The following is a 14,725-nucleotide window of genomic DNA, read 5'->3' as shown; positions in this document are numbered from 1 at the left end:
CAAGAAATTTTAGCAATATATAGTAACGAAGAGAACCGAACATTTAGTTATATGGTACTATTGCTTTAAATGAAAACATAAAAATTCAAACTTTTTGGCGCCAAAACATTTATTTAAAGAGTCAGTTGAATGGTAATAGCAGTTCTGAGGAAGCCCATTATGTTGGGTGAAAGCGCTTAACTCATGGTTATATTACCACAATTGTCTCATACGTGTATTTGGGATCTGTTTTTAACAGTGTTATCATTTGGCTATCAATAAATTATTTTTGTTCGTGAGAAGCCCTGGAAGTGAAAGATTTTTTGTTCTGTCAAGCTGCTTTTATATTGTTTTTGTTCTGTCAAGCTGCTTTTATATCGCTTTTGCGAGCTAACGGTGAGGGGCACTTATTGGTGGATCCATTGCAGTTTTTGCCCTAGAGTATGTAGCTCGGAGGGATTGGTATTTCTTTAGGTGTAGCATGTCCAACAGCTCTGGGTTTGACATAGCTTTATATGTTAGGCAGAGATCACCTCGGAGTAGGCGATATGCTATGGAGTAAAGCTGGAGTTTTTTTGAGGCGGTCAGTGTAGGGCATTTGTTTGAGGCCAGTAATCCTCTTTGTGAGGTACTTCTGTGGCCTTTCCAGCTGCTGCAGATGTCTTGTGAGGTAAATTTCAAAAGGGGTGTTGTACTCTATAATGGGTCTAATGAGTGTCGAGTAGAGGGGAACAATGACTTCTTTTTTTCCTGGATGAGAACCCTTTTATGATGAGGTGTGCCATGTAGAAGGACTTCCTGACTACTGTGGCGATGTGACTATCAAAGGAGAGACTACTGTCCACCTGGGTCCCAAGGTCTCTTATCACGCATTCAGTGTTAAGTAGATTGCTGCCTATGTGGTAGTTCATGGGTACAGAGTTTTTACCAAAGGGGATGACACTGCACTTTTTGGCATTGAGCTTGAGGCCATGGCTCTGACACCAGGCATCTGTCTCAGCGAGGCCCTTCTGTAGGATGTCCACATCATTTGGGGACTTGACTATGGCTCCTAGTTTGCAGTCATCTGTGAACTTCATTAGCCAAAGGCCTTCTGTGTTAGCCTGTACTTCAGAGAAGTAGATACCAAATAGGAGCAGTCCCAGGATGGAACCCTGTGGTACTACACTTGTCACTGCTTTGAGGTCAGATTTGGAGTCTGCAAATTTTACAGTGTGGGTTCTGTCAGTGAGCCAGTTGGCAACTCATCTTGTGATGTAGGGATTTATACCTAGTTTAGTGAGTTTAGCTATAATTCAAGAATGGGGGATGGTGACGAAAGCCTTGGCAAGGTCAAGATAGACCCTTACCATCATCTACGGCTTTGGTGACTGCCTCAAAGAAGTCGATCAGGTTCAGGAGGCATGATCTGCTTTCACAAACCCAAATTGGGTGGGATCCATAGTTTGGAAGTTACCAATGTCTTTGTTTATGAGTTCCATGATGATACGTTCCATGGCCTTGCAGACCAGGCTCGTCAGGCTAATAGGTCGATAGTTCCCAGGATCAGTGGTGGCTCCCCTTTTGTGGAGTGGGATAACTGTTGCTGTGCACCATTCAATTGTCACAAAGCCTGATGCAAGGCTATTACTGAACATGGTGCTTAAGTGGGGAGCCAGTTTGTTCTGAAGTTAGTGTAAAACGCAGCCTGGGATGTTGTCCGGTCCCATGGATGCTGTGTTTTTGGCTTTAGAGAGTGCAGCTTTTACCTGAGTAGTTTTGATTACAGGGACTCTGCATTCTTCCTGTATAGATATGGGCCCTTTAGGGGGTGAGGGGGGGGGGTAAAGTTAGCACTGAACCTATCTGCCAGGATGTTGGCAATATCAGTTGGTTCTGTAATTTTCTTACCTTTGTGCTGTAACTCAGAGCAGATCTGGGTGTTGCCATCGAGATTCTTGACATAGCTATAGAATGCTTTGTGGTTGTCCGAGGAATTAGTAGCAATTTTGTTTTTGTAGCTAGCTTTGTAGGATCTTATAAGGGATCTCAACTTCTTACTGAGGCTGATCAGGGAGCTCATCCACTCATGGAATTTTACTCTCTTTTGCAACAGTTTCTTCCTTCTGTTGTACAGTTTGTTTATGGCAGGGGACCACCAGATTGGCTTCCTTTTTTTGGAGGATAGCATCTTGGTTCTGTTTGGGATAGCACGATCCATGCACTCATGTAAGTGCTTATAGAGTGCATGGAGTGTTTCGGGCACCTAACCTGGACCAAAACACTAATGGCGGAGGCGTGTCCATATTCATTAAGGATATCCACACCTGCAGGCTAGTTGCTCAGCATAATGCATCCGAGATTATCTAAGTGCATCTAACTCTGGGCAAGACCACAATCCAAATTGTAGCTTGCTACAGATCCCCCACCATGACCCAGGATTCCCACTCCTCATTTCTTGATACACTGGAAAATATTAGGGTACAACCTAACACCTTAATAATGGGTGATTTCAGCAACCCCACCATTGACTGAGAAAACTACTCATGTACCAACTCTTGTGCTCAGCGTTTTCTGGAATTCATAAATTACAATGCCTTGGATCAACTTATCCACACCCCACCAGGGGCAGCAATGTCCTAGACCTGGTCATTGCCAACATGGGCAACCGGTGTTCCACACAAGAGGTCAATTCCTCATTGGTCAGATCCGACCACAAGCTAATCACCCTAGACATCCACATCCCACCCCCACCCCCCATTAGGGAAACCTCCATAAAAAAATTCTCCAAAGCCAACTTCACACTTCTTAAGACAGAAGTGGCAAACTTCACAACACCCATACTGACAGACAATACAGGTATGACTGCTGAATCCTATACAAATGCACTTTATAAGCACTTACACAAGTGCATGGATCCTGCAATCCCTAACAGGACCAAGATGCTATCCTCCAAAAAAAGGAAGCCAATCTGGTGGCCCCCCGCCATAAACAAACTCTACAACAGAAGAAAGAAACTGTTAAAAAAAAGAGTAAAATCCCAGGATTGGAGTAACTCCCTGGTCAGTCTCAATAAGAAGCTGAGATCCCTCATAAAACCCTCCAAAGCTAGTTACAAAAACAAAATCGCCACTGATTCTAAAGACAGCCACAAAGCATTCTATTGCAATGTCAAGAATCTCAATGGCAATACTCAGATCTGCTCTGAGTTACAGCACAATGGCACTAAATATACAGAACCAACTGATATTGCCAACATCCTGGCAGATAGGTTCAGTGCTAACTTTACCCCTCTCTCACCCCCTAAAGGGCTCATCTCTATATAGGAAGAATGCAAAGCTCCTCTTATCACAGCTGCACAGGTAAAAAACACACTCTCCAATGCCAAGAGCATAGCATCCATGGGACCTGATAACATCCCAGGCTGTGTTCTACATGAACTACAGAACGAACTGGCACCCCACCTAAGTACCATGTTCAATCATAGCCTCACCTCAGGCTTTGTGCCCACTGAATGGTGCACAGCAATGGTTATCCCACTCCACAAAGGGGGAGCCACCACGGACCCTGGGAACTACCACCCCATTACCCTGATGAGCCTAGTCTGCAAGGCTATGAAGCGTATCATCATGGAACTTACAAACAATGATATTGGTAATCTCCAAACTCTGGACCCTACCCAGTTCGGGTTTGTAAAAGGCAGATCATGTTTCCTAAACCTGATAGGCTTCTTTGAAGTGGTCACCAAAGCCGTAGATGAGGGTAAGGTGGTTCACACAGTCTATCTAGATCTCGCCAAGGCTTTCGACACCATCCCCCACTCTGGAATTATAGATAAACTCAGTAAACTAGGTATAAATCCCTATGTCACAAGATGGGTTGCCAACTGGCTCACTGACAGAAAGTACAGTTGTGTACAATTACCATAAATGTAGATGTTTGAGTGTATTCACTGTTGCAGTCATTACATTTGGGTAACCCTGCTGGCAGGTTGCCCTCAGCCGGCCTGAATTCCAAAGTCTTGGGTCCTCCATCGGCTCCTGTCACCCCTTCCCTGACATCAGGTCATCAGGGGTATAAAAGAAGCAGCCGACGCCATTTTCTTCTGTTTTTCTTGCCCCAGATGTCAGGTGCCCCCAAATAGGGTAGCCAAACTTTATGTATATATTCAGAAATACATCAATATAAATATTACCTTCATCTATAAGCAAATACACCACATAGGTAGTATAAATCAGAAAAGGAAAGATAAGATCCAAAAGAAAAAAGGGGGAAGGCGGGTGGGTAACCTGGACTGCAACAGTGAATACACTCGAACATCTATATTTATGGTAAGTGTACACAACTGTACTATGTTCTTCATGTTTCAGTTTTGTAGTCATTACATTTGGGTAGAGTCCCAAAGCTATGGTTGGGAGGCTGGAACTAGACAGCAATAGGAGCAGCTATGAGGCCCTGCAGAACTACAGTGGCAAAGCCTGCCCTGGATTTAGAGTAGAATGGCAGATGATAATGCTTTGTAAAGGTGTACACTGAACTCCAGGTAGCAGCCTCTAAAATGTCTGTGGTAGGTACTCCCCTGAGAAAGGCTACTGAGGTGGCTGCAGCTCTGGTGGAATGAGGCCTAATGCCCTTAGGCACTGGCTTGCCATGGTGTAAGTAGCAGAAATGAATACAGTGGCCTAACCACTTAGAAATAGTCTTCAGCATATGCCATCAGTAATTGCTCTGTTTTCCATAAAGCTTTGGTTCTGTCCAAGTAGAATTTAAGTTGTCTGTGTATGTCCAAAGAATGCAGAATTCTCTCCCCCTTGTTCTGTGGATTTGGGTAAAAGGTTGGCAGATGGATGGCTTGGTTAAGAGCCACACTGGACACTACTTTAGGCATAAATGTTGGGTTTGTCCTCAGGGAGACTCTGGATGAAAAATGATGAAAGGTTCCACAGCCATGAGTGCCTGTAGCTCTGAAACTCATCTTGCAGAAGTAATTGCTAAGAACAGAGCTATTTTCCAAGATAAAAACTTCATATCAGCTGTAGCAGCTGGCTGAAAAATGGGGGCAGGGTGAGCTTTTCCAAGACATAGTTGAGGTCCCATGCAGGTATTGGTAGTCTTCTTAGGGGCCTTACATTTTTGGCTCCTCTGAGGTACTGTCTTAATAAAAGGGTGAGAAATAAGTGGTGTCTCTGTATTGTAATGAGTTGAAATAGCAGAGGCATGAATTTTAATAGATGAAAAAGATAGGCCTTTGTCCAGCATCTCAGTTAAGTATTGCAAAATCTGAGGAATATTTGGTACTGCTGTATCAGTTCCTTGTGCCTGGTTCCAGGCACAGAATCTCTTCCATTTTTCAGCATAAGACTTCCTAGAACTAGGCCTTCTGGCTTCCAGAATGACATCCATCACAGCTTTACTGAGAGGTGTTTTTTGTATGTTTACATTATTCGCCATGCTGCCAAGTTTAATGTCCTGAGATGGCTGTGCATGATCTGATTGTTTTGCTGGGACAGTAGTAGAGGTATTTGAGGTAAGGTCCAAGCCGGGTATAGAGATAATTTCCTTAGTATTGGATACCAGTACTGGTGTGGCCAGTCTGGGGCAATCAGTATCATCTTTGGCTTCTCCTGTCTGACCTTTAGGAACACCTTGGGGAGGAGAGGCAGTGGAGGAAAGGCATATACTGATAGTTTTTTTCCAGCTGAAGGATAGGGCATCCACTTTCCATGCTTGTCTGTGATAAGTCCTTGTGTAGAATCTTTTTAGTTGGTAATTGAGTGGGGAGGCAAATAGATCCATGTCCGGGCATCCCCATTTCCTTGCTATCATGCTGAAGACTTGTGGATCCAGCTTCCACTCGTAGGGATCCATGAGGTTTCTGGTTAGTTCGTCTGACAGAGTATTTTCCTTTCCTGGCAGGAATTGTGCCTGCAGCTGTACTTGGTAAGTCAAAGCTGTGTCTCACAAGGTCATGGCTAGTCTGCAAAGGGGGTAAGAATGTGTGCCCCCTGCTTGTTTATATATCACATGACTGTGGTGTTGTCTGTCTTTATCAGTAGTTGTCCTGGATGAAGTAGGTCCTTGAAGGCTGTTGGGGCATTTTGAACAGCTAGCATCTCTTTTTGATTGATATGTAGATGCATTTGGTTTGAGGACCATGTTCCCTGAATGCCTCTTCTTGCCATGTGGGTTCCCCAGGCATAATCTGATGCATCCATCATTAGTGTCTGCCTGGCTGGAAGTAATGTGAATGGCTGTCCCTTGTTCTGGTGACAACCCTTGGCTCACCATCAAAACTCCTGTTGCAGGCAGGGAATGAGGATAATGACTGTTTCCAGGCTGTGGCAATGTTGAGTCCAAACACTTTTTAGGTACCATTGAAGTTTCCTCATCTGCAGTCTTGCATATGGAATTAGTAGGATGCAGGATGCCATGAAGCCCAAAGCCTGCAAAATTGTTCTTGCAGATAACTGGGCCTTTGTTGCCAGCGTTTTGAAATAGGTAGTTAGTTGCCTTTATTTGTCTGGTGTGAGATAAGCCATCTGGGCAGTTGTATTCAAGCTTGCACCCAGGAATGTTATCTCTTGTGAGGGTACTAGTTTTGATTTATTTTTGTTGACTGTGTACCCTAGGCATGATAGAAGTCTTTTTACAAATGCCAGATGTTGAAGACGAATGTCCTTGTTCTCTGCTTGAATGAGACAGTCATCCAAGAAAGGATATATTTGTATTCCTCTTTGTCTGCAGAATGCAATTACTGATGCCAGGCACTTTGTAAAGACCCTGGGCACAGTAGATAAGCCAAAGGGCAGTGCCGAGAATTGGTAATGCATTGAACCAGCCTTGAATCTTAGGTATCATCTGTATGATTGTCTGATTGGAACATGCAGGTATGCCTCTTTTAGGTCTAAAGTCACAAGCCAAGCATTCTTGCCCAACATGGGCAGAATTTGCTGTAAAGTCAACATTTTGAATTTTGGAATATTCAGGAAAGTGTTCAGAATAGATAGGTCCAGTATCGGCCTCCAGGCCTTGTCCTTTCTGGGTACCAAGAACAGTCTTGAGTAAAATCCTTGTCCCTGCTCTTGCTCCGGTACTTGTTGAATGGCCCCCATGTCCATGAGGGATGAAACTTGTTTTTGCGCCTCTGCCCATTGATTTTTTGGCAGATCTGGCCATCCATTTGCTTTTGGCATAGTATGGAAATGGAACTTGTATCCTTGTGACACTATCTTTAGAACCCACTTCTCCTGGGTTATGATGTGCCAATTTTGAGCAAAAAGTATTAATTTTCCCCCTAAGGGTGCTGCCAGAAGATAACTGCTTGGTGCAGGCATGGGGAAGTCATTGGGACTGTTTTCTGTATGTTTGTGATCTATCTTCTCCAGCTTTGGAGGTAGAAGCACCCCATTGCTTGGTCCTATAAGAACCTTGCACCTGGGATCTACCCCTAGGGCATCTATTTCTGCCCCTTTGAGGTCTGTCTGACACAGGAAAGGACCAATTTTTTGTAGGCCAGTGTCTACTAAACTTGGGTGGCTGTGCTTGTAAAAAATCTTTGACGGTTTGCATAGATTTAGCTTTGTCCTCCATTTTCTTTAACACCTCTTCTGCCTTAACACCAAAGTATCATGCTGTAAAGGTGCATCTAGTAATTTTACTTTAACATGATCAGGCAGATTTTGTTCCTTTAACCAAACGTGCCTCCTAATTACAGAACCCGTAACTGCGGCCCTGCAGGAGGCCTCCAAAGAATTAAAACCACATTGCAAAGTATGCTTTCCAACTTGTTCTGCTGCATACAATAAATCCTGCATTTCCTTCTTTTCTGCACATTTAGAATTTAACAACATTTTCTGTTTAAGCAATCCCATGACATATTGCTGATACTTAAGCATATGAAGTTGACAGTTTAAGGCCCTTCTAGCCAAAGTTGCAGATGCATAAACCTTTTTTCCTCATCTATCCAGTGCCCTTGAATTTCTGTCAGAGGGGGTTGGGTTTTTTGCAGTGGAAGCCTTAACTCCCTTTGGACCCAGTGAAATAGTTTCTGGGTCAGCAGTAGGGTTTTTAAAAAGAAATTTGTGTGAGTCAGGAACCCTGTAATATCTGTCAGGCTTAACAGGGGCTGGGGGTAAGGAGTCAGGGGTCAGACTGGACTGCGAAAACACATCATCTACAATGTCTAACACAGTTGGAATAGCTAGAGGCCTGTGCTGAGGAAGTAAGAGAAAATCCCTGAGCCTCTTTTTAGATTCTGAAAAATCTTGGCTCTCCCAGTGGAAATGCTCCCTCATGGTATGCAAGGTTTCCCCAAAGGAACAGTCCTCAGGAGGAGATGCTGAAGGAATAGATTCTTCAGCATCAGAATCCTCATAGGGGGGAAGAGAATATTCCTGATCAGAAGAGGAATCAGAAGAAATAGAAACCTGATCTGAAGATTCATAGGCAGTGTCTTACCTAGGCCTCTTATCAGGAGGGGGATGGGACCCCTTGATCAAGGTAATCAAGTCTTCGGCCATTTTGAGCATCTGTTTTTTGGGCATAGAGGCCTGTCCATGTGGCTCTTGAGTTTGTTTCCTTGCTTTAGAAGGTGCTTTAGTCTTTGCCTTTGATGCTGAAGTCATTTTAATGTAAAGATGTTTAGGTCTCAATACACCCTCAGAAGCCGGTGCCTGCTCAGCGGCTCTGGACCTTTCTGAGGGATCAGCGTCCAAGGCTCCAATACCTTGAGTATCCAGTGACATGGCTGACTCCACGTGGGAGTTGGTAGCAGCCTGCGACTCTAAAGTGCTTCACTGAGAACCGCCGACTGGCTTAGGAGAAGCTTCGTCATCGGTTTTGGGCCTCAGTTGTTTTTCTTTTTCATTTTCTTTGCATTTTTGGTAAACTCCGGTAGTCAGATGGCTATCCGACGACATTTCAGGATAATTAAACCGGTGTCCAAAAAAGTTTAAAGCAAAATCATTCCGACGCTTAATAGTGCGTTGGTTAAATCTAGCACAAAACCGACAACCAGTAACATTATGATCAGGGCCTAGGCAAGGAATGCAATAAGAATGAAAATTCTTATGAGGTATTTGCTTTCCACAAGAAATACAATTATTAACTTTTTTTGACATTGGTTTGGAGCAAGAAAAAAATTTCCCCAATGGGGTACTTAGCTTTATGAAGACTTCGGATCTGAAACTCAAACACGAAAATCTCAGGAGTCGGCTGACCGGCACTTGCAAACTGCTTCTGCTTCGAGCACCGCACAGCCAGAAAGACTGAAGAAAATGGTGTTGGCTGCTTCTTTTATACCCCTGATGTCAAGGAATGGGCAACAGCAGCCGACAGAGGACCCAAAACTTTGGAATTCAGGCTGGCTGAGGGCAACCTGCCAGCAGGATTACCCAAATGTAATGACTGCAACAGTGAAACATGAAGAACATCCCACACTGTGAAAGTAGCAGACTCTAATCCAACTTCAGACCAGTGACAAGTAGAGTACCACAGGGTTCAGTCCTGGGTCCTCTCCTGTTTGGTATCTACTTATCTGAAGTACAGGCTAACAAAGAAGGTCTTTGGCTAACAATGTTTGCAGATGACTGCAAACTAGGAGCCATAATCAAAACTCCTAATGATGTGGACATCCTACAAAAGGGCTTCACTGAGACAGATGCCTGGTATCAAAGCCATGGCCTCAAGCTCAATGCCAAAAAGTGCATTGTCATCCCTTTTGGTAAAAACTCTGTACCCATGAACTACCACATAGGCGGTAGTCTACTTAACACTGAAAGTGTGATAAGAAATTTGGGACACAGGTGGACAATAATCTCTCCTTTGATAATCACATCACCACAGTAGTCAGGAAATCCTTCTAAGTGGTACACCTCCTCACAATAGGTTTCTCATCCAGGAAAAAAGAGGTCATTGCTCCCCTCTACTCATCACTCATTAGACCCATTATAGAGTACAATGCCTCTTTTGGTATGTACCTCACAAGACATCTACAACAACTGGAAAGTCTGCAGAAATACCTCACAAAGAGGATTACCAGCATCAAACAGATGCCCTACGCAGACCGTCTCAAAAAACTCCAGCTTTACTCCATCGCATATCGCCTACTCAGAGGTGATCTCTACCTAATATACAAAGCTATGTCAAATCCAGAGTTGTTGGACATGCTCCACTTAAAGAAATCCCAATCCCTCTGAGCTGCATGCTCTAGGGACCTAAACCTTGTCACCACAATAAACAGAACATGCTGGAGGAATAGATTCCTGTCCCAGAGACTTCCCATACTCTGGAACAAATTACCTATCTATATCAAACAAAGCTCCTCATTAGCACTCTTCAAGAAAAATCTTGATGATTGAATGGCAGATAGGAAATTCACCCCGGGGATCACTTCTGTGGCTCTGCTTGACAGGGGCACAGGAAAATAATTTTCTTAGGTGGCGAAAGCCAGGGTACCATTTGGCTAGGCTTATATAGGACCTAGGGCCAATAGCTTAGTATCTACCTGTGAACCTATGAACCTATAAAAAGGAATCTAGAGTTAATATGTTCAGTTAATGGTCAATGTGTAATTGCACAGATAATATAAAACATTGTGTATGGACATACACCATAACAGCACAGTTGCTATATGTCATCTTAAATGTTGCAGAACAGTTTTATCAATGGGAGGAAAGATGAGTAGCAATCATAAAATAAAGCAAACATATACAGGTAAAATACAAGCATGAGATTAATAAATCAGTCTTTGATGTCAATGCTGTAATGTATGGTTAGTCACTAGATAGTTAATGCAAAGTATAACTCTCTCTAAGGAATACAAAGGCAGAGCTAATTAATATGAAAGTGAGACAAGAGAAGTCAGAAAATCAGATAAAGCCTTGAGACTTGATATCACATCTGTAGTGCAATCATAGTTTCCAATTAAACTCTTAGTTTTGTTACATGTCCTTGAGTAGTCTGTTCCAGATACCACAAACATAGACAGAGTTCCTTGTGTGTGGCCTGATACATGGTACAGATGCACCACAGACAACAGGACAGGCTACCAATGGCATACCAGCAGTCACAACAAGTTCCACACACTGGGTGAGATAGGATTTTTCACCAGCGCTTCATCAATCTGGTTGAACTCTTGACAATAAACTGACCGACAGTGCAAAGAATGTTATATTACCAGCAATACAGGCTAAGCAACCATGAGTGCAGACTATGTGTGCTGCATATCAAGCACTGGAACACAGGATGCCAGGAAAGAGAGTGCAATGGATTAATTTTGTAACATATCTTAATTGTGGTTGGATGGTGCAAGTCTTACCCATGGCACATTGAAAGTAGCAGACTCCAAATCCGACTTCAGACCAGTGACAAGTGGAGTACTACAGGGTTCAGTCCTGGGTCTTCTCCTGTTTGGTATCTACTTCTCTGAAGTACAGGCTAACACAGAAGGTCTTTGGCTAAGGAAGTTCGCAGATGACTGCAAACTAGGAGCCATAATCGAAACTACTAACGATGTGGGCATCCTACAAAAGAGCCTCACTGAGACAGATGCCTGGTGTCAAAGCCATGGCCTCAAGCTCAATGCCAAAAATTACATTATCATCTCCTTTGTCAAAAACTCTGTACCCATGAACTACAACACAGGCGGTAGTGTACTTAACACCGAAAGTGTGATAAGAGACCTTGGGACACAGGTGGACAGTAGTCTCTCCTTTGATAATCACATTGCCACAGTAGTCAGGAAATCCTTCTACATGGCACACCTCATCACAAAAGGTTTCTCATCCAGAAAAAAAGAGGTCATTGTTCCCTTCTACTCATCACTCATTAGACCCATTATAGAGTACAACGCCTCTTTTGGTATGTACCTCACAAGACATCTACAACTGGAAAGGCCACAGAAACACTTCACAAAGAGGATTACCGGCCTCAAACAGATGCCCTACGCAGACTGTCTCAAAAAACTCCAGCTTTACTCCATCGCATATCGCCTACTCAGAGGTGATCTCTGCCTAACATACAAAGCTATGTCAAACCCAGAGCTGTTGAACATGCTCCACTTAAAGAAATCCCAATCCCTCCAAGCTACACGCTCTAGGGACATAAACCTTGTCACCACAATAAACAGAACATGCTGGAGGGATACATTCCTGTCCCAGAGACTTACCATACTCTAGAATAAACTACCTATCTATATCAAACAAAGCTCCTCATTAGCACTCTTCAAGAAAAATCTTGATGATTGGATGGGAAATAGGAAATTCACTTCGGGCGATCACCTCTGTGGCTCTGCTCGACAGTTGCACAGGAAAATTATTTTCTTGGGTGGCAAAAGCCAGTGTACCTTTTTGGCTGGGCTTGTATAGGCCCCAGGGCTGATAGCCTAGTACCTACCTATGAACCTAAAAGGGCACCTTTAAATTTCATCCTGGCTTCTAGACTGTTTTATCAACCGAGCACCTGTGCAACACCTTTCTAGGAAAAAGTCTTGAGCAGCTGCCTTAAAAAGTATAGGCAGGTAAAAGGGAAATGACATAGGAAAGAGACATATTGCATGCAGATGATACCCAGTGTGTCTGGTACTATGTAAGTGCAAACTTGGACCTGCTGTCAAGGATCAGCTTCTACCAGAAATGTGAAAACCTGGAGCCATATCTATTGCCTTTCCAGTATCTAACGCATTAATCCAAGAGTTTTATTTCCCTCTCTGTCTGGAAGGCGGGCCTGATTGTGACTTTGCAACTATCAGCCCATTACTATCTTACCTGCGCTCTCTAAAATATTTAAAAATGTGTTAACCATCAACTCCCACATAACCTAAGATACATTTATCTGATCCCAAAATATTCAAAAATGAAGCAAATAATACATCCAGTTTAACTGGAAAGGTAAGATAAATGTGATGTTTCTTAATAACTGCAACTTTCCTTTTTCGTCATTGCTTTACATTGCTTTATGTACTCCTTCCAACATGCTGTCCTCTGTATGTTGCTTGTAATAACTACCATGACGTGAATGCATTATATTGATCATATTGGATCACCTATTCCCAATGTTTTGTGTTAACAAATCTCAATCCCAGTTGCACCATTTAGTTCTATAATATGAATTTATTAAATGCTACTGATAAGCTATGTCTGTATTTAATAAATACCTTATAATATATATAATATCGCACAGTTATACCTTTATATAACCTGGACTCCTTTTAATGTTTTATTTTCTCAAAATATTTATTGTGTATTTAAATTGTCTTAACAATCTTTTCTATTGATTTGCCATATGCTTAAGATTTCTTTTACTCTAGGACTCCGCTGAAATGGTTCTTTTTAGCTGGTCATTCTCAGTTAACAAATGTAAATTAATTAATTTTGCATTTATGGCAAACATATTTCAGTTTTTGTGGTGGTGCCTGACAATAGCCCAGTTAGTAAGATACTACCATACAATAGTATAAAGACTCGAATTGATGTTACAAATTAAAAGATGATTCTTGATTTGATACAGGCAGCCCAGTAATAGATCAATCCCACTATCAACATATATGTCTAATGGCAGAAAGTTTTCAACCACCCCTAAGTACTTACTGCTATCCATGCATTCTATGAAAGACCCACTGTTAGCTGAGATAACAGATGGTCATTGGTTGATGTGGTGACAGGTGCTGCAGCAAAGGCAAAACAGCATTTGTCAGCATTTACTAACACATAAGAGACATGAAACAATTGTTTGTGTCCTGAAAATCACTATTAGACCTTAGCCTGTTCAATGAAACAGAATTTTCTGTACTTCCGTGTTGTAGTTTTGGACTGCAATAAGGTCTGAATATTGGACTTACATAGCATTAATATATGAACCAGCAGTTTCTGTCTGAGAATTAGCACATGCAATATTTTTTGATGAAAATAGTCCGTTACTTTTATTATTAAAAGATTGATTACCTATACTGTCATACCTAGCTAGTCTTCCATTTGCAGGCAGTGAGCAAAAACTAGGAATCAAAAAAGACAAGTGTTTCACTTCTCATTTTCTTACCTCAGTAGGAGTTCTGTTTGTCACCGAGAGTGTGCCAGATATTCTAACTTGTCCCTCTTTCAGCATCTCTGTATTTCCATGTCCTGCATTATTTTTGAATATAAAGTATGTTAATATGGGATAGTTCAGTTTGATATGTCTGTTAATGCAAAGACCATTTTGTTGAACACAACTGGATGGTTGTTGAGAAGAGGACTGTCTATTTTTTCTGGTGCATATTCCACAACAACAAGAAAAATCAGATGATCTCAATCCAAAATTGTCATTTTGAGCAAGTGTATTAAACAAGGCTTCATTTTACTTCCTTAATAAAAGAGAGAGAGGGGGTGGCCACGGTGGTGCAGCGGGTAGCATTGCCACCTCACAGCAAGAGGTTCGCCGGTTCAATTCTCAGCTGGGGTGCCTTCTGTGCGGAGTCTGCATGTCCTTCCTGTGATTGCATGGGTTTCCTCCGGGTGCTCTAGTTTCCTCCATCCCAAAGACATGCAGTAGGTGAATTGGACACTCTAAATTCACCCTAGGTGTGAGTGTGTGCATGTGTGTGCCTTCCGTGGAAGGTTGTGTGCCAGGCTGGCAACTCGACACCATAAAACTCCACTGCCAATCATGAGCAAACAAATGATCTGCTGTGGCGACCCCTAACCAGGAAAAGCCAGAAGAAGAAGAAAAATAATAAAAGAGAGAGAGAGAGACCAACCACTGGGTACATTACTGACTGAGTTTTATGGGACTC

General features: G+C 42.6%; 1 protein-coding gene across 2 annotated transcripts in view; it reads right to left on the bottom strand.

Moving 5' to 3' along the window:
* Positions 1–14,725, bottom strand: part of LOC122792918 (prokineticin receptor 1-like) — a 74,558-nt gene that overhangs the window by 40,701 nt on the left and 19,132 nt on the right. The window contains exon 2 of one of the 2 annotated variants that reach the window (XM_044060485.1): positions 13,993–14,075. The exons of the other annotated variant lie outside the window; for it this stretch is intronic. The gene's annotated coding sequence lies outside the window, so the exon portion shown is untranslated. The remainder of the gene's footprint in view (positions 1–13,992; positions 14,076–14,725) is intronic. 2 annotated transcript variants of the gene reach the window in all.

Source organism: Protopterus annectens, chromosome 2.part0 (assembly GCF_019279795.1).
Source record: "Protopterus annectens isolate FY-2018-M chromosome 2.part0, PAN1.0, whole genome shotgun sequence".
Classification (NCBI taxonomy): Eukaryota; Metazoa; Chordata; order Ceratodontiformes; family Protopteridae; genus Protopterus; species Protopterus annectens.
The sequence above is the reverse complement of the archived record's forward strand: the minus strand, read 5'-3'. Positions and strand labels throughout refer to the sequence as shown.